Source organism: Tenrec ecaudatus, chromosome 3 (genome assembly GCF_050624435.1).
Source record: "Tenrec ecaudatus isolate mTenEca1 chromosome 3, mTenEca1.hap1, whole genome shotgun sequence".
Taxonomy (NCBI): Eukaryota; Metazoa; Chordata; class Mammalia; order Afrosoricida; family Tenrecidae; genus Tenrec; species Tenrec ecaudatus.
Genome location: NC_134532.1, coordinates 143,527,386 through 143,544,706, shown reverse-complemented (window position 1 = coordinate 143,544,706; position 17,321 = coordinate 143,527,386). Strand labels below are relative to the sequence as shown.

Below are 17,321 nucleotides of genomic sequence, written 5' to 3'. Positions count from 1 at the left end.
GAATACACACACACACACACACACACATACACACACACACAAGAGCTGGGTGTATTTTAATCAAATAAAAAAATTTTAATTTTATCCAGTGCAGGATGAATTGTATTAATAAAATTAGGATATGCCAAACTATTATATTTTAAATTGCAGTAATTCTCCTTGTTCAATGTTTTCAGTCTTCTCATTTGTTGGAATAACCTACACTACATTGTTGAAACTGCTGTCCAAGCAATAGTAAATGTGTTCTAAGAATTTTAATACTTGTGGTATTTGGCAGCATTGTCAATAACCCTTTAATTGTATCCGATAAAATACAAGTTCCATCTGCCTCACACATGCATTTTACTTAAAGCCTGGCACCAATGCAAGTCTGTTTCCGATGCTCATAAGTAAGATACCAAAAAACCCACAATGTTGGTACAGACTGTTCTGGACTAGGTTCTAAAACATGAACCACAGGAAGCGATTTAGTTCTGTCTTTCAAACCATTTTCCCTTCCAGCAGGCCGCCTACTTGCTCATTGTGGCTCTTTGGATTTCCTGGATCTTCTAAAGTTCTCCAAAGTACTGGAATAACCAAGTGGTAAGGGACCATCTTAGACAAAATGTGAACAAATAACTGCAAAAATACAGCTATTTAAGCATGCCTATTTGGAAATGGGTTGTTAACAGAGGCAGCTGAAACATCCAATATATGCGTACGGACCAGCATTTCTGATAATTTGTAAGATTGCAGCCCTCATGACTCTAGCTTCTTATCTTTCTGTTCTTGATTTGAAATCTGAGTATTGTGCATTGAATTTTAAATTGTTATGAGTGTTAGGGAACAAAAGTACTAGAAATTGATTCGACACATTATGCTTAATGGTGAACTCAGTATTCTCAAGAAGGGCTTTCTTCTGTAATTAAACAACTCAGTTTCTAATGATCAAAATGTATATGCATCATAGGAAATATTTTCTCATGTAACTTTGCATAGAGTTTGAAGAGTTTTTGTAACTGTTCAAACTTGTCTCAACACTTTCAAATGCAGATAAAAGTTCTTAGAGTGCCCAAAGGTAGCACTCTCCACGATGCAGTATTTGTTCTCTTTCTTTATTTGTGCTTTTACGGAAATGAAAGCTGTAAACTATAGCACTTTGGATGAATGTTTTGTTTTACTGATTCTTCAGGATGAATTTGAATGTTTTTATCACTTTACTGTGATATCTTGATGGGCTCAAATTTGCTCAACTTCCCAATGCTTTATCACATTGTAATCTATTTGAAACACTTTCATATTGTGAGTACATAATATGCCCTAGTGGATCAGTGGTTAGGGCACTTGGCTGTTGACCCAAAGACTCACAGTTTTGCCTACTAGTCCCTTTATGGGGGATAAGCATAGCAGTCGTTCTGTAAAGATTTACAATCTTTGAAGCATTATAGCACAGTTTTACTCAATCCTATAGAGTTATTATGAGATTGTATTAATTAGATATCAGTTGTTTTAAAAAAATTAATTATACTTTGTCAAGAATGATGTTTTTAAAAATGCTATGGTGTAATCCCTCTATGAAGTGCTCAGCTCTGCATGTGCGAGTCAAGTGTATCAATGGTCGCGATGCTGGCATGATCAGCCAACATTTCTTTCTGCTACAGATGGTTCCCATGAGGTGAAGACTACTGGATGGCAATTAACAATAGCAATTAGTCAAATGCCTGTGGTGTTGACAAATCACAATTATATTCACTACTGTGCATAACAATCTAATTTTGTGAAAATATGCATTTACCAAGTGATTTGTCAAGTAAATTATGTGGAAATAAGGTATTATGTTGTATATTTTAATTGATAATAGTTGAAAAAAATCACCTCCTTCCACAAATTTTCCCTCATATTTAAAACCAAAGCTGTGAGTTGGGCCACTCTGACCATCAAATAGTTTCCACAAATGCTAAAGGGCAAATTTATTTCAAAACTGATGGCATCCTAAAAGTTTTCACCGTATACCCAATTAGCTTGCAAACAAACATTTCCTCTCCTTCCTCATGCGGTCCTTTTATTTTTCTAGACAGAAATGAGCAATCAGCAGCTGATAAATAAATGCTTTTCAAATACTATGATTTTAATCTTGTTCATAATTAATAGACTACTCGGTGGTAAAGGGAATGGTGATGGAGAAAATGACATAAGGTGGATATGGGTTTTTCAATTCCTGAAAGGAACAGAAGGAAAAAAAAAGTGCAGTTAAAGATCCTTCTGTAAAATCTTAAGATGCTATGTCCCATGGTAGGGATTACTAAACAGAGTTAGTACACAATATTTGAGGGATTACATGGAACTGATAAACCGAATGTATACTCCTTTCACATCTGAACAGCTTTTTCTCAGTTCTGAGTTCCCCAAGATAGGTTTGTGTTTTGTTGTTGTTGTTGTTATTATTTGTTTTTAAAAGGAAATTTCCTCAAAGCACAGTAGATATCTGCTGCTCCTATTTCTTTCTCGCAATCGGTAAATAGCTATCTGATTTCCTTCTATCATTTTATTGAAAATTTTCTGGAAAAAGCCAATTCCTTGTTTTTTTTTTAAAAAAAATCATTATCTTACTTTATTGCTGTATAGCATTTACCACTTGAGACCAAGACTGTCTTCATATTATCTCAGGTCCTGCCTATCACTTCAAAATTCTGTCCCAGCTTTCCTTTTGGTTTTATCAATCTGTCTTCTAGCAATTTCCCTGGGCCACTACTTCAGTTTATTCTTACTGTAGTTTTATCAGTCATGGTCCTCCAGAGAAACAGAACCAGAAGTATATGTGTGTGTGTGTGTGTGTGTGTGTGTGTGTGTGTATGTGTGTATGGATTCACACATATGGCCTTCATATGCAATCATGAGAGAGAGAAAGAGAGAGAGAGATATATTCATTTCAAGTATTAGATTTACATGATTATGGAATTGGCGAATTGGAAATTATTAAGGAAGGCCAGCCAGGAGCTGATGTTTAATCTTGGGGAAAGTCACTTCTTCCTCAAGGAAACTTTAATGGTGTTCTTAAGGTCACTCAGCTCTGTACATCAGTCTCACCCACATAACTTGTAAAGTACCACCACAGCAGCACCTAGATTAGTGTTTGGCTGAACAAGGTTGATGATGGAGATGCAGAGTTGGAAATACCTTTTTAAAAAATTGGAAAGCATCAGGTAAGATGTACTCTGGCTACACCAAAGGCTGATGGTCCTTTTGGAGCCCACATATAGTCAAGGAAAGCTTTATAAAGACATAAGGTAGAGGGTTGCCCATGTGGTGAACAAAGTTTACTGCTCAGAATTTAAATTTGATTTTCTATCATCATTTAAAAAAATCTTACCATTTTAGATTTTCCCTACCTTTGGAAAATGGTATGACTCATCTCTTAAAAATTCTTTTTGGACGAATACATTGAAACTTCTTTTTCTAAAACACATGTGCTATTGGAGGACCATACAAACAACGTTGTTTATTAAGACCAGAGTTTCTAAGAATTTGGGGCGGCATGGGGGGAGGGGCAGTTGGTGGAGAATGGAGGATGGGAAGGCACTGAAGGAATGAGAGAGTATGTGGCATTTTTTTAGCAGGGACATCAAAGCTTAATGGGCTGACAGGGAATATCATGTTGTTGCTAAGACCCAAGAGAAACATGAACAAGGGACATGTAAGAAGGTGGTGGGCATGCACTTCACCTTTTCATGCTTTCTCTCCCCTTCTGGTAGTAATAAATTAGGTATTTAGAATTTGCAAGCTTTATTTCTTTCAAACTTTTAGAGGAATAATGAACTGTTCTATTAAATTATATATACAGTGGCCTAAATTTAATCGAGTTATTTCCTGAGTATTATATTTTAAAGCAATATTTTCCCCTCCATTAATCTATTGTGAAGGTGCTAATTGATGTCTGAAATGGTATCCTGTTATTACAAGGGAGTGATATAAGCTTTCCTTGCTTTCTCTTATGTGCCTTTGTATTTGTTTTGACAGAGATGGGGAAAAATACAATAAAGCTGCTTTTATTGTATTTTAATAAAACTGCAAAAATGACTATTACTATAAAAATTGAAAGAGGAAGTAATTTTAAAATGTAAATATCCTTATGAATAGTGACACAGATTGGTTCAACCACCCTCTCATTTTTTTCTAGCCAACACACTTGGATACTAAATTTTCCCAGAATGGTGACTTTCAATGTATAAACTTATGTACCTCTGCATGTGAACTGAAAATAGTCTTCCTAAAATGGTAAATCTTGGAATAGACATCTTTCCTGGGGTTACAGTATATACTAAATATACATACAAGTTATTATCATAAGAGGAAATCCTACTCTTTAAAAAAGTTAAAAAAATTTTCTTGGTACTTTCTGTTTGTGTATATATTTGAATGTGCATGTTTTAGACTCTAAAAAATTAATATAGGAGAACCCATTTACATAAGTGACAAAATGACATTTTATTCTGCCATGTTAAATGCAAAGCACTACCACTCATAAATTTCCAGGCTGAGTTGCAATCGACCAAAGAAAACAAAACAAATTTATTCTAACCTTTATGACTCATAGAAACTCTGCTGTTTTGGTTAGGTACCATCAAGTCCAATCAGTGCATGACTACCGTATGTACAACAGGACAAAACACTGCCCGCTCCTCACATTGTTTTAGCCGCTGTGTGAAAACTTCTCTTGGAAAGTTTTCCTCTTTGTCTCTTCTCCACTTTTCCAAGCATGATGCTCTTTCCCAAGGACTGGTCTTTTCCGATAACATGCCCAAAGTACGTAAGACAAATTCTCATTATGCTGGCTTCTAAGGAGCATTCTGTCTGTACTTCTTTGGCAGGGTCAATGAGTAATTTAATGTGGATCTCCTAGCCTAAGTCGCTAACTCCCAGCAAATGACCTCTTCCTGCATGGTTCTGGTGAGAAGGTGAGGGAAGATAACTGATGGAGTTCTCATGTGAGTGATTGCAAACAGGATTCCCTGGAGGACCATCCTCCTGTGTATAAAGTGATCCCTCTGAGAAGCAAGAGGAGGGATCTCATTACTAGCAGGATCCAGGTGTGCAGGACATCCTTGGGATCCAAGATTCTCCTACAGTGAACCGTGTGGATCTAGAAGACAGCTTTACCTCAGTGGAGCAGCAGCAGAATCAGGAAACAGCATGGGACAAGTGATGCACTTCCCAATCCACTGAACAAATTAAGATGAGCAGTGCTTTTGTGCAAGAGGCTGACTTGTAGAGTGGGTGCCTCTGGGCATTTAATTCAAGGAGCTGGGGTTGCTGACCCACAGCGCTTGATCTGAATGCCTTCAGGTTGAAGTTTATTACACAGTGCTATGCCCCGTTGGGCATTTATTAGCTAATTAGCCAACCTGAAACATTGTAACGTGTCCTGGTTAAACAACTACTCAGAATTTTTCACTGGCATTACAACTTGTTAACTTCTTTAATAAACTTTTTAATCATGAATTTTGTCTGTGAGTTTAGCTTAGTCATTGCAATGGATAATAGAAACTAGGAGAAAAAATATAGAACATTAATTAAGGCACATCTCCGAAGATTGATTTGTTTGTTCCCTTGGTAGACCCATTGAACTTTCAATATTCTTCTCCAGCACGAAGTTCAAATATATTGATTCTTCTTTAGTCTTCTTCATTCGATGTCCAAATTTCACAAGCATATGAGGCAACTGAAAATACCTTGGCTTAGGTCAGGTGCATCTTAGTCCTCAAAGTGACATCCTCGTACGCTAACACTTTACAGAGGTCTATACAGCAGCGAGTTTTAGCAAGTACATGAGTATATTCTTCACTAACTCGGCATACCATGGCATGTTGAGGAATGACCGTTGGTTACTCAGCTCAATTTCGGGAGCTCTCACCTAGCAATGTGGTAGCCCTTTTTGAGATTCTAATTGGCAATAATGTCTTTTGTGGAAACTCTAGTAATGGGATTGTCCTGACTTTGGGGACATCAAGATATAAACAAGCTACAATTTCTAGAAATAGTCAAGATGTTCACCAACGTTAAATAGCTTTATTTCTGTTGTACATAGAAAATTAGTAGACAAAAGCTATAACCAGAGATTTTTTCAGTTTCCAGGCCTTTTGCCAAGTACCTCCCAAGCTCACAGTGAGTGACCTCTTCGCCTCAGTGTTTATAGGTTTGCTCTGGAACACAGCTCTCCAGACACCAGAAAGGGCCAAGTGGATCACTGCCAAGAAAGCAATAGGGGACAGAGTTGAGAACACATTTTACACTCAAAATCACAAGCTTCTAGAGATAGAGTTTAACTTCTATGAATAAAAATTCTGAAGAGATCTTCCTGACCCAGGATGTTTCCATGCTGATCTTGGTGACTAACGATAAGACTGAGAGAGTAAGATGTTTAAAACACAGGATAGAGTGTGGTTGGATGTGGATGCCTATGTTTGGCTTGTGTGAATTAAATGCAGAACACATTTCAATGTGCACTCTAAGTATGTGAAATAATATCTTAAAATTAAGTTTAGAGTTTAGAAAGCAAAAACAATATCCTGATGCTCTCTTACAGCATGCATGAGATATGTTGTTCAATCTCTGATTTATACGTAGGCATTATAGAAAAATCTCGAGAGATTGTATGTACTGAACACTAATGACAGAAGAGCTGAAGGGTGACAACAAGAATACCCTACATGGAAAAAGTGCAGAAAGTCATTAAAAAGACAGGAAAGAAGCTGTCGCTTAATCACAGAGTACCTAAGGTAAATGTAAGAAATGATGAAGTCAGAGAGCCAGACTATTTCAAAAGGCATCTCAACAAGACTAAGTAAAATACTATATGAAATATGGAAAGAGTTGGAGTTAGAAAATCTTAAACTGAAAGAAGTAAAGAAAAAATCCAAACATCTACTTGCAATACTACAATATTCTATGGGAAAAATATTGACTCATACATCCAGAAAATATGAGAAGAATACACAGAACCATTGTACCCATGAGAACTAGTTTGCATTTAACCATTTCAAGAGGTAGCGCATAAGAAGAAGCGCAAAGGAAGAAGTCCAAGCAGCACTGAAAACATTAGCAATTGATGAAATATCAATTGAAATGTTTCCACCAGATATTGAAGCACTGGAAGCACTCACTGCACTTTGCCATGGAATTTGAAAGACAGCTACTTGATCAATTGAATGGTAGCAATACTTATTTGTAACCCATTCCAAAGAAAGGTGACACAGCAGCATGCTCTAATTATAGAATGATATAATTAATATCACATGCAAGTAAAAGTTTGCTGAAAATCATCCAACATGGTTGTAGCAGTATCTTCACAGGTATCTGTCAGTAGTTCAGAATGGATTCAGAAGAGGACATGCCACAAAGGATATCATTGCTGATGTTATATAGATCTTGGCTGAAAGCACAGATACCAGAAGGATGTTCACTTATATTTCACAAATGATGTCAAGGCATTTGATTGGTGGGTCATCCCAAACTATGGATAGTCCTGAGAAGTATAGGAAGCTCAGAACACTTAGTTGTGCTCCTCAGAACTTGTACATGGATCGAGACAGTTCTACAAACAAAATGAGAATACTGCATAATTTAAAATCAAGAAAGTTGTGCTTCAGGATTCAAATATCTCACCATATTTATTCAATCTGTCTACTGAGCAAATAATTACAGAAGCTGGATTATATGAAGAATGCAGCATCTGGATAGGAGGAAGGTCTACTAACAACCTACAATATGCAGATGATAAAAATAATGTTTGCTGAAAGGGAGGAGAACTTGAAAAATTTGCTGATGAAGGTCAAGGATTGTAGCCTTCAGTATCGATTACCACTCAATGTAAGAAAGACACAAATCCTCACAACCGGACAAGTAGGTAAATCATGATAAATAGAGAAAAGGTTGAAGTTGTCAAGGATTTTAACTTGTTTGGATCCACAAACTATATTCATGGAAGCAGCAGTCAAGATATCAAATGATGCATTTCATTGGGTAAATCTGCTACACAAGCCCTCTTTAAAATGTTCAAAAGCAGGGATTTTCCTCCAAGGACTAATAAGCACCTGACCGGAGCCATGGTTATTTTCCATCATTTATATGCATGTGGAAGTTGGACATCAAATAAGGAACATGGAAGAAAGTCTCTCTGTATTTAAATTATAATGCTGGTGAAGAATATTGAAAGTGCTCTGGACTGCTAAAAGGACAAACTGAACTCTCATGGATAAAGTATGGCCAGAGTGCTCATTTGTTTTATATATATATTAAAAGGTCATTTGATTGGTGGCTCTTACAGCTCATATAACAATCCAGACATCAATTGTATCAAGCATATTTGTACATATGTTGTCCACATTATTTTAAACATTTACTTTCTGTTGAGCCCTTGGTATCAGCTCTTTGTTTTTCCCTCCTTCCCCCACCTTTTGTTTTTTTGTTTAAATTATTTTGTTGGGGCTCATACATCTCTTATTATAATCCATCCATCCATCCATTGTGTCAAGTACATTTGGAAATTTGTTGCCATCATCATTTTCAAAACATTTCCTCTCTACTTGAACCCTGGGTATCAGCTTCTCATTTCCCACCCTCTCTCTCCCACCCTTCTTCCCTCAGGAGCCCTTGATAATTTATAAATTATTATTATTTTTTCATGTCTTACACTGACCGATGTTTCCCTTCACCCAATTTTCTGTTGTCCATCTCCCAGTGAGAGGGATATAGGTAGATCATTGTGATAGGTTCCCTCTTTCTTCCCCCACCTTCCCCTTCCCCTCCTGGTATGACTACTCTCACTATTGGTCATGAGTAGTTTATCTGTCCTGGATACCCTGTGTTTACAGTTCTTATCTGTACCCATGTACATCTCTGGTCTAGCCAGATTTGGAAGGTAGAATTGGGGTCATGATAGTCGGGCGGAGGGTAGGGAAGAAGCATTAAAGAACTAGAGGAAAGTTGAGTTTCATCGGTGCTATAGTGCACCCTGACTGGCTCGTCTCATCCCTGCAACCCTTCTGTACAGAGTGCTCTATAGAGATAAGGATGATAAACCTTCTTCTTAAGTACTTTGGACATTTTATCAGATGAGAATAATCCCTGGGAGGGGCATCTTGTTTGGTATTAGTGGAAGGGTAGTAAAAAACCTGAAGGCCCTTGACAAACTGGCTTGACACTGTGGTTAATGATTGACAAAATTGGATCAAACATAAGAGCAATTGCTAACTACAAGCATTTCTTTCTTGTTGTGTTTTGCTTTTTATCATTGGTTTGTTGTTGTTGTTTTGTTGTATATTATTGCTTGGTTTTGTTCTGGCTTGTTTTTGTGCATGTTATTATCTCTGCAGTTTGTCTAAATAAGATAGGCTGGATGAACAATCTGGAGGAGAAAACAACGGGACCAACAGTTCCGGGGAGACATGGGAGAGGGGGAAAGGAAGTGGTATTAACAAAGCCAGGGACAAGGGAACAACAAGTGTTCCAAATCAGTGGTGAGGAGGGTGTAGGAGGTATAGTAGGGCATGATCAAGGGTAATGTAACCAAGAGGAATTGCTGAAACCCTGTAGGGGACTGAGCATGATTGTGGGACAGGAGGAAAGTAAAAGGAAATAGAGGAAAGAGCTGGGAGGCAAAGGGCATTTATAGAGGTCTATATAAAGACATGTGCATATTTATATATGAGGATGGGGAAATAGATTTATGTGTATATATTTATAGGTTTAGTATTAAGGTAGCAGAAGGACATTGGGCCTCCATTAAAGTACTCCCTCAATGCAAGACTACTTTCTACATTAAATCGCCATTCTATGATATGATGCTCACCTTCCCCACACAACCACTGAAGGCAAAGTGGGTGAATAAGCAAATATGGTGAAGAAAGCTGATGGTGCTGTGCCTACCTATCAAAAGAGATATAGCGTCTAAGGTCTTAAAAATTGAAGGTAAACAAGCAGCCATCTAGCTCAGAAGCAACAAAGCTCACATGGAAGAAGCACACCAGCCTGTGTGATCATGAGGTGCCGAAGGGATTAGTTATCAGGCATCAAAGAACAAAAAATCATATCATTGTGTGTTCACCTCCATGATATGATCGCTGAAGACAAATAGGTGCACAAGCAAATGTGGCAAAGAAAGCTGATGGTGCCCGGCTATCAAAAGATATAGTGTCCGGAGTTGGTCTTAAGGGCTTGAAAGTAAACAAGTGGCCACCTAGTTCAGAAGCAACAATGCCCAAATGGAAGTAGCACAGCAGCCTGTGTGATCACGAGGCGTCGAAGGGATCAGGTATCAGGCATCATCAGAACAAAAAATCTTATCAAAGTGAATGAGGGAGGGAGTGCAGAGTGGAGTCCCAAAGCCCATTTGTAGGCCACTGGACATCCCCTTACAAAAGGGTCTCAGGGAGGAGACGAGCCAGTCAGAGTGCAATGTAGCAATGATGATACCTACAACTTTCCTCTAGTTCCTAAATGCTTCTTCCTCTCCCACTATCATGATCCCAATTCTACCTTGCAAATCTGGCTAGACCAGAGGATATACACTGGTACAGATAGGAATTGGAAACACAGGGAATCCAGAGCGGATGATCCCTTCAGGACCAGTTGTGTGAGTGGTGATGCTGGGAGGGTAGAGGGAGGGTGGGTTGGAAAGGGGAAACCGATTACAAGGATCTACATGTGACTTCCTCCCTGGGGGATGGACAGCAGAAAAGTGGGTGAAGGGAGACAGGGCAAGATATGGAAAAATAATTTTATCAAGGGCTCAAGAGGGAGAGTGGGAAGGGAGGGGACAAAATGAGCTGATGCCAGGGGCTTAAGTGGAGACCAAATGTTTTGAGAATGATGAGAGCAATGAATGTACAAATGTGCTTTACACAATTGATGTACGAATGGATTGTGATAAGAGTTGTATGAGCCCCTAATAAACTGATTTAAAAAAAGAGAGAAAGAACAATTGCAAGGCTGGCACAGGACCATGCAGCCCTTAGTTCTGTTGTGGATAGGTTCACTGTGGGTCGGAAGTAGCTTCAGGCATCTAACAACAACAGACACCTTTCTGATAGTCGCTGTTTTCAGCCATTCTTCTCTGAATCCAGCTTGAATTTTTCACAAATCCCTGTTGATTACTGCTGCAACCATTTTGAATGATCTTCAAGATAATTTTACTTGGATTTGAATTAATGATATTGTCCAGTAACCATTCTGTTGGGTCACTTTCCTTTGGAATAGGCACAAATTAAGGATTTTTTTTTTCTCCAGCCAATTGGCCAGAAATTTCGTGACATAGATAAGTGAGTGCTCACAGTTCTTCTGTAGCTTTTGGAAGCACTTCAATGGATATCCTAAAGATGTGTGTTCAGCATAACGCCATCAGTGCGATGTGGACTTTCTTCACACCATTGGTTCTTTATTATTGTGACAGTGATCTCTTTTAGAACGATGACTACCAGGCTAGTCCCAAGGAGTCTAGGGGATTGATGATGCCCCAATAACGAACTCTTCCTTGATGCTATTCAGCTCTGTTCTCCTCCCACTTGTCCCTTGAATGTATTCCCTCATATTCTTGGGTTCTGCAATGGCCTACAGAAATTAGTGAATGTTTGAGGCAATGTCTTCTGTGTTGTTTACAATTTTAACTGCTTATGACTACCCACAGGCAAATTCTATGAGGATCTTCCCCCACCTTACCAGATCCATGCAAGGATAGGTCATTTTGTGGGAATTACATTGAGTATTCTTAGTGTCATTCCATAGCTCATTAAGTCTTCAGTCCTCAGTGCTCAACGTTTCAAATTAATTTTTTTAGAGAATAAATCTGTTCTGTAAATTCGTATGGGTGATAATCATAATGGTATTTTAGTCTTTGTTGACTTGTGTTAATATTCTTCAGCTTAAATCTGAACTTATATTTGAGCAAATGCTTATCTTGTTTTTGTTGATGATACTGAGTTTTTCCACTGTCTCTTCCGACAGATAATATAGTTAAATTGATGTTTATATATACCATCTCATGAGGTTCATGTCTACAATCACTGTTAAGAAAAGGTATTTGCAATGCCATTATTAGTGTTACAAAATTTTATCACAAGATTTCCGGCTTCATTTTTATCACCAACTTTGTATTTTCCAACTATTGTTCTCTCCTCTTTATTTCCAACATTTACATTGAATTTTCCAGTAATTATTAATGCATCTTTATTGAATATTTGGGAAATTTCAGATGGTAGAAACTGATTAAATTGTTCAATTTCTTCATTATAACTTTAAGTGTTTGGTGCATACATTTGAATAGTAGTTGTATGAACTGAACTTCCTTGTGAATGTGTAGCTATTATCCTATCACAGACTGCATTGTGCTTCAAGATGAATTGTGCTTTGTTGTGGGGGAGGCCAGCCCCTCACACTATCATGGGTTCAGTAAGTGCAATTGTATGGGTAAGATACGTAAAGATTATAGTAAAGTCAGAGATAAATTGGAGAGATGGGAGATAGAGAGTAAAATAAAGAAGTCAGACACATTTCATGGTGGTTTTCTCACCTCCTATAAGGCCAAGATCTCAACAACCTGGTCCACGCACAGTGTGGGCTGAGAGAGCAGGAGAGAGAGCAGGAGAGAGAGCAAAAGAGATCGATTATTACTAACCAAAGCTTATATCTTTTTGGGGGGCATATAAGAACCCTAATTACAGGTAAAGATATATGTCACAGGAAGGGATTGTACTATAGGTAATACAGTAATGGGAGGGGGCAATTTAAGGGTATACACAAAATAGGAAGGGGAGGAACTGGGGCTAACTGTGACAATATGGGTGGATCCTAGATTGAGGAAGGCAGCCTAACCTTGATTGCCCTTGAGGAGACTTGCCAGAGGAGACTTGATTTAGTCATTGCAGCCCAATGAATAACTACTACATACCACGACTCCTACCAAGGCCCTCAGGAATTGTTAATCCAGTTCCTATCTCGGTAGAGCTATCTATTCTGTACTTCATGTACAGAAAATCATACCAAACATAATAGCAACGAAAGCCACTGCCACCAACAAAAAGCAACCACAATGACAAAATAGAAAAAGCTCAATCCAAAGAAAGCAGAAAATAGTAAAAACCGAAACAACTTTAGGATGGGTCCGATGAGATCAAATTCTAAGGTGGTCCATTTTTAGCCTAACTCCATCTGCCATAACCGACTACACCGATCTCCATCTGTTCACATCCTCCACTATGATCAGAGGGCTTCACAGGAGGTAAGAGTTGTATGTGGGCCCTGCAGACGGATTTTGGGCCTTCGTTGTCATCAATTGCCTTTTGCAAATGAGGCGTTTACAATTTAAGCTCTGATACTATTCCTTTCGAAGATTGGAATTTTATTATTTACAATCCTTGGAGCACACAGGTTGATGTGCTTCTTCCATTTAGATGTAGTTGATGTCTCACTGTCATGGCTGCTTGTTTTAGGACAAGCTGTTAAGACCCCATAACTACCCTTTCTGATAGCTGTACATCATCTGATTTCCTCGCGATGACACTCCTATCTTCAGTGATCTCCTCATGACTGCTGGAACCAAGTAGGGCCATGTCATAAGAACAAATTGTTCTTAGATTGGAGTTAGAATTAACAGTGAACCCCCCCCCCCATCTATTCATGTATCGATAGTTTATATATTTGTCTGGTTCACTTTAGGGACATCATTGCCATTTTATGACAGAGGACGTTATACATTATTAACCTGGGTCAAGGAAGTTTAGGAGAAACAGCTGTAAACATCCCTTGATTGTTGGAACGTGGAATGTATGAAGGGGAAAGAAATGAAAGGGACCACCCACCCTTTTCTTGGATTCCTACTTCATTCATGCCATGTTCCAATTATTAATGGGTATTTGCATTTGTTTCTTGTAATTTTGAGTCAATTCCGACCAGCAAATTAAGGTCTCTAAAGCGTTACTCCATCTGGGTCATCCAAGTTGATTTCTTTTGAGGAGGCAGCTCTTCCCCTGTCCTATTCGGAATGCCTTCTAATCTGCAGGGTTAATCTTGTGGCACTATTTTGACAATGTTTTGCTGTTTTTCATAAGGATTTCAGTGAGCAACCTCTCAGAAGTGCACATCCCATTCCTTCTTCATTGTCTGTTCTTAGACTGCAAGCAATACTGAAACGTGTTCACCACCAGTGGCCCAACTGGTATTTGAAATGCCAGTGAGAAAGCTTCCAGCACCACAGCAGCATGGAAGTCAGCTCAGGAAACTGACAGACATGAGGGTGGTACTTGATATTGGGTGCTGTATTAATATTTAATTTATTCGTTATCTATATAACTTATTTTCCTTTAGGGAGTAGATATTGACACAACATTATCTTTCTTGATGTAGATCTAATACTAAGCTCTATAATAAATTGTGTATATATAATTATAAACTTTCTTTATGAAAATGAACTGATAATTTTATTGTGTGCATACATGAGTGTATGTGTACGCATGTGTGTGTATTAAGTTTTGTTGACAAAATAATTTTTAATCAGGAGGTTTTTTAAATTAGTACAGAAGCCTAACAATGAAAACAACACACACATCTTTGAATTTTAAAATGCCATCAACATATGTCCTTTATAATTAAGACAGTTATCCAAACTACTGCCAATGTGATAATCCTGTGAAAACAAAAAAGCTATATTAACTAAGGTTTGTTACATGCTGTTGAGTTGATGTTTGGTTTGCAGTGACCCCGTGTGACAAAATAGAACTGCCCCATTTGGCTTCTGAGGCTATAATCTTTGTGAAAGCAGATTGCTCAGCCTTTCTCCTGTGGAGCTCTGGGTGAGTAGGCTTAGGTTAGTACCCAAGAGGGATAACCTGGCCCCACCTGGCTCCTTTGCCAAGTGCATAGCTCTCTGATTATTAATCTCCTGTAGAAACGTATGATGTGAGGTACACAACTCTGTTTGAGATTAATCACTCTCTGCTAAATACTAGATCCATTTGGCTTAGCGGGATGTGGTTTGGATCCCCAAAGAATGTCTAGTGTTTCTTGCTTAAATTAATTTTTGTCTTGAATTTTAGTGCTGACTTAGACAAATAACAACAAAATGATTTTTTTTGAAAAGCAATAAAGTGTGGCTATTAAGAGATAGATGCTCAAGCTGCAATATTTGGTTTATGTCCTGCTGCTTCCACTTTTAGCTGTATTTGACCTGGAGCAGGTCACTTACACTTACATGTTACTACTTAACATCTATGTACCTCAATTTCCTTATTTATACTAATGGCCTGGTTCGAGCAAGCACATTTTAATCAGTTTGTGTGCATGTGAATGATGGATAATGAATAAGGAAGATTGAAAAATTATTGATGCATTGACATTATGGTGCTGGTGAAGAATATTGAAATTACTATACACTGCCATAAAAACTCTTAATGACCCTGTATGACAGAGTAGAACTGCCCCTGTGGGTTTCTGAGACTGAATCTTTAGCAAAGTGAAAGTTTTAACTGGAAGTTCAACTGGAAGTTGGGAACCTCTGACTTTATGGTTAGCAGTCTAATTAATGTGTAACCCATTATGCCACCAGGCCTCTATGTCAGAATTGACTTGATAATAGTGAGGTTTGGGTGTTTGCCAAAAGAACAAACAGATCTGTCTGAGAACTATGTTCAGAATGCTTCTTAGATGCAAGACTAAGGAGATTTCATCTCACCTACTTTGGAAAGGGTATCAGGAGGTACAAATATCTGGCAAAGGACATTCTCCTTGGTATAATAAGACACAGGGAAGAATAGCAAAACTGTTAAGGTGATGGATTGACACGGTGTTTGCAACAATGGGCTCAGACAGAGCAACGGCGAGGATGATATAAGACCAGACAGTGTTTCCTTCCATTGCGCATAGGGTAAGTCAGGATGGATTGAAAGACACCTGACTATAACTGATCTGATTATGTAGTTATAAAGATGAAATCGATTAGTATATATGAAATACTAGAACTGGAGGCACACAGAGTTCTGTAGATGTAGTTGATTGTTTCTATTGACAAGAAATATAAGAAATACACATGGCATCTAATCATTTGTGTGTGTGGATGTACTTGAACTATATTCAGTGCTAATTTGAAAATGAAATTTTGACAAATATTTTGCACTACAAAGTTAAAGCTTATTTTACTGTAACTATAAAATATTGAACTATTTCATGTTTTTCCATTGAACTGAAGATGACTGGTATTTTAATATATTTGAGGAGAAGATATAAGGGTAGGGGGTGGGGCTAGGAACTAATAATTAAGGTAATGTCCATGGAAGTGATAATGAAATTAACCATCATCACAGGACTTGTGGTATGCATCTCTCCCTCGAATGTTAATAAATATAGACCAGATTCTTCAAACAAACTATTTTGCCATATATTTTGAAGCTACTGACCCTTGCCTCTCTCTTGACCTAAAAGTCAGCCAAAAAAAAATCTTTATGTCTTTTAACAGTATGTCCACTAACTAGAGTCCAGTCAAGCATAAAATAGCAGGTCCACTTCTCTTTGAGGTTATAATAACTAAGGATCATCTTAATGCTAGTTTCTCTCAGGATCTTTGTAGAACTCAGGGTAGTATGACTAAGATATATATTTTTTCATGAGATCCACAGAGAGCTGGAAATTCATTTTTTAAAGTCTTGGGTGTCAGTAATTTTATGCTGAGAGTTTTTATCATTAAATGTGTAATAGAAATGTCCTCCTTTAAGACTTTCCAGGGCCTGAGACAAATAAAATTCATCTGCTCCTACAGCTAACAGTTTTAGTCATGTGAATTTATGATCAAATGAAAATTCAGTGTAATCCTAAAGGGGAAAAATAATAAGTATAATCCCACATACTTATTCTTTGTTTTGTGGACACCTACACATTTTGAACAGTACATCCTAGTATCACGGGAGATTTTCCCCCCTTGTATATCAGAAATTATCCTGACTGATTACCTAGCTTGCCTGACAGATTACTGATTAGGGGAAGATGATGAGATATGCTGTGCTACAAGTCAAACTTCATAAAGTTTATGGGAAAGTAGAATTGAAAGATAATGGAATGTTCCCATAAGCTTTTTGAAAACACACTGCATTCTGGGGAAATCATTTTTTCAGAGTAACAAACTTTCAGAGAACTATCATGTAGTATGCTATGGAATGGAAATCGAAAGTTATGTATAGGTATGAGAATTGCTACCTGATAAAGCTGGTATAAAGAATTAAATGAGCTATCATACTTAGGACAATGCCTGATCCTTAGCAACTTCCAAATATGGTAACTATTTTACATTTTATTATGAGATCATT

The 17,321-nt window shown here is 37.8% G+C and overlaps 1 protein-coding gene across 1 annotated transcript in view; it reads left to right on the top strand.

The window, feature by feature from the left end:
• Nucleotides 1-17,321, top strand: part of CFAP299 (cilia and flagella associated protein 299) — a 695,469-nt gene that overhangs the window by 148,271 nt on the left and 529,877 nt on the right. The window lies entirely within an intron of this gene.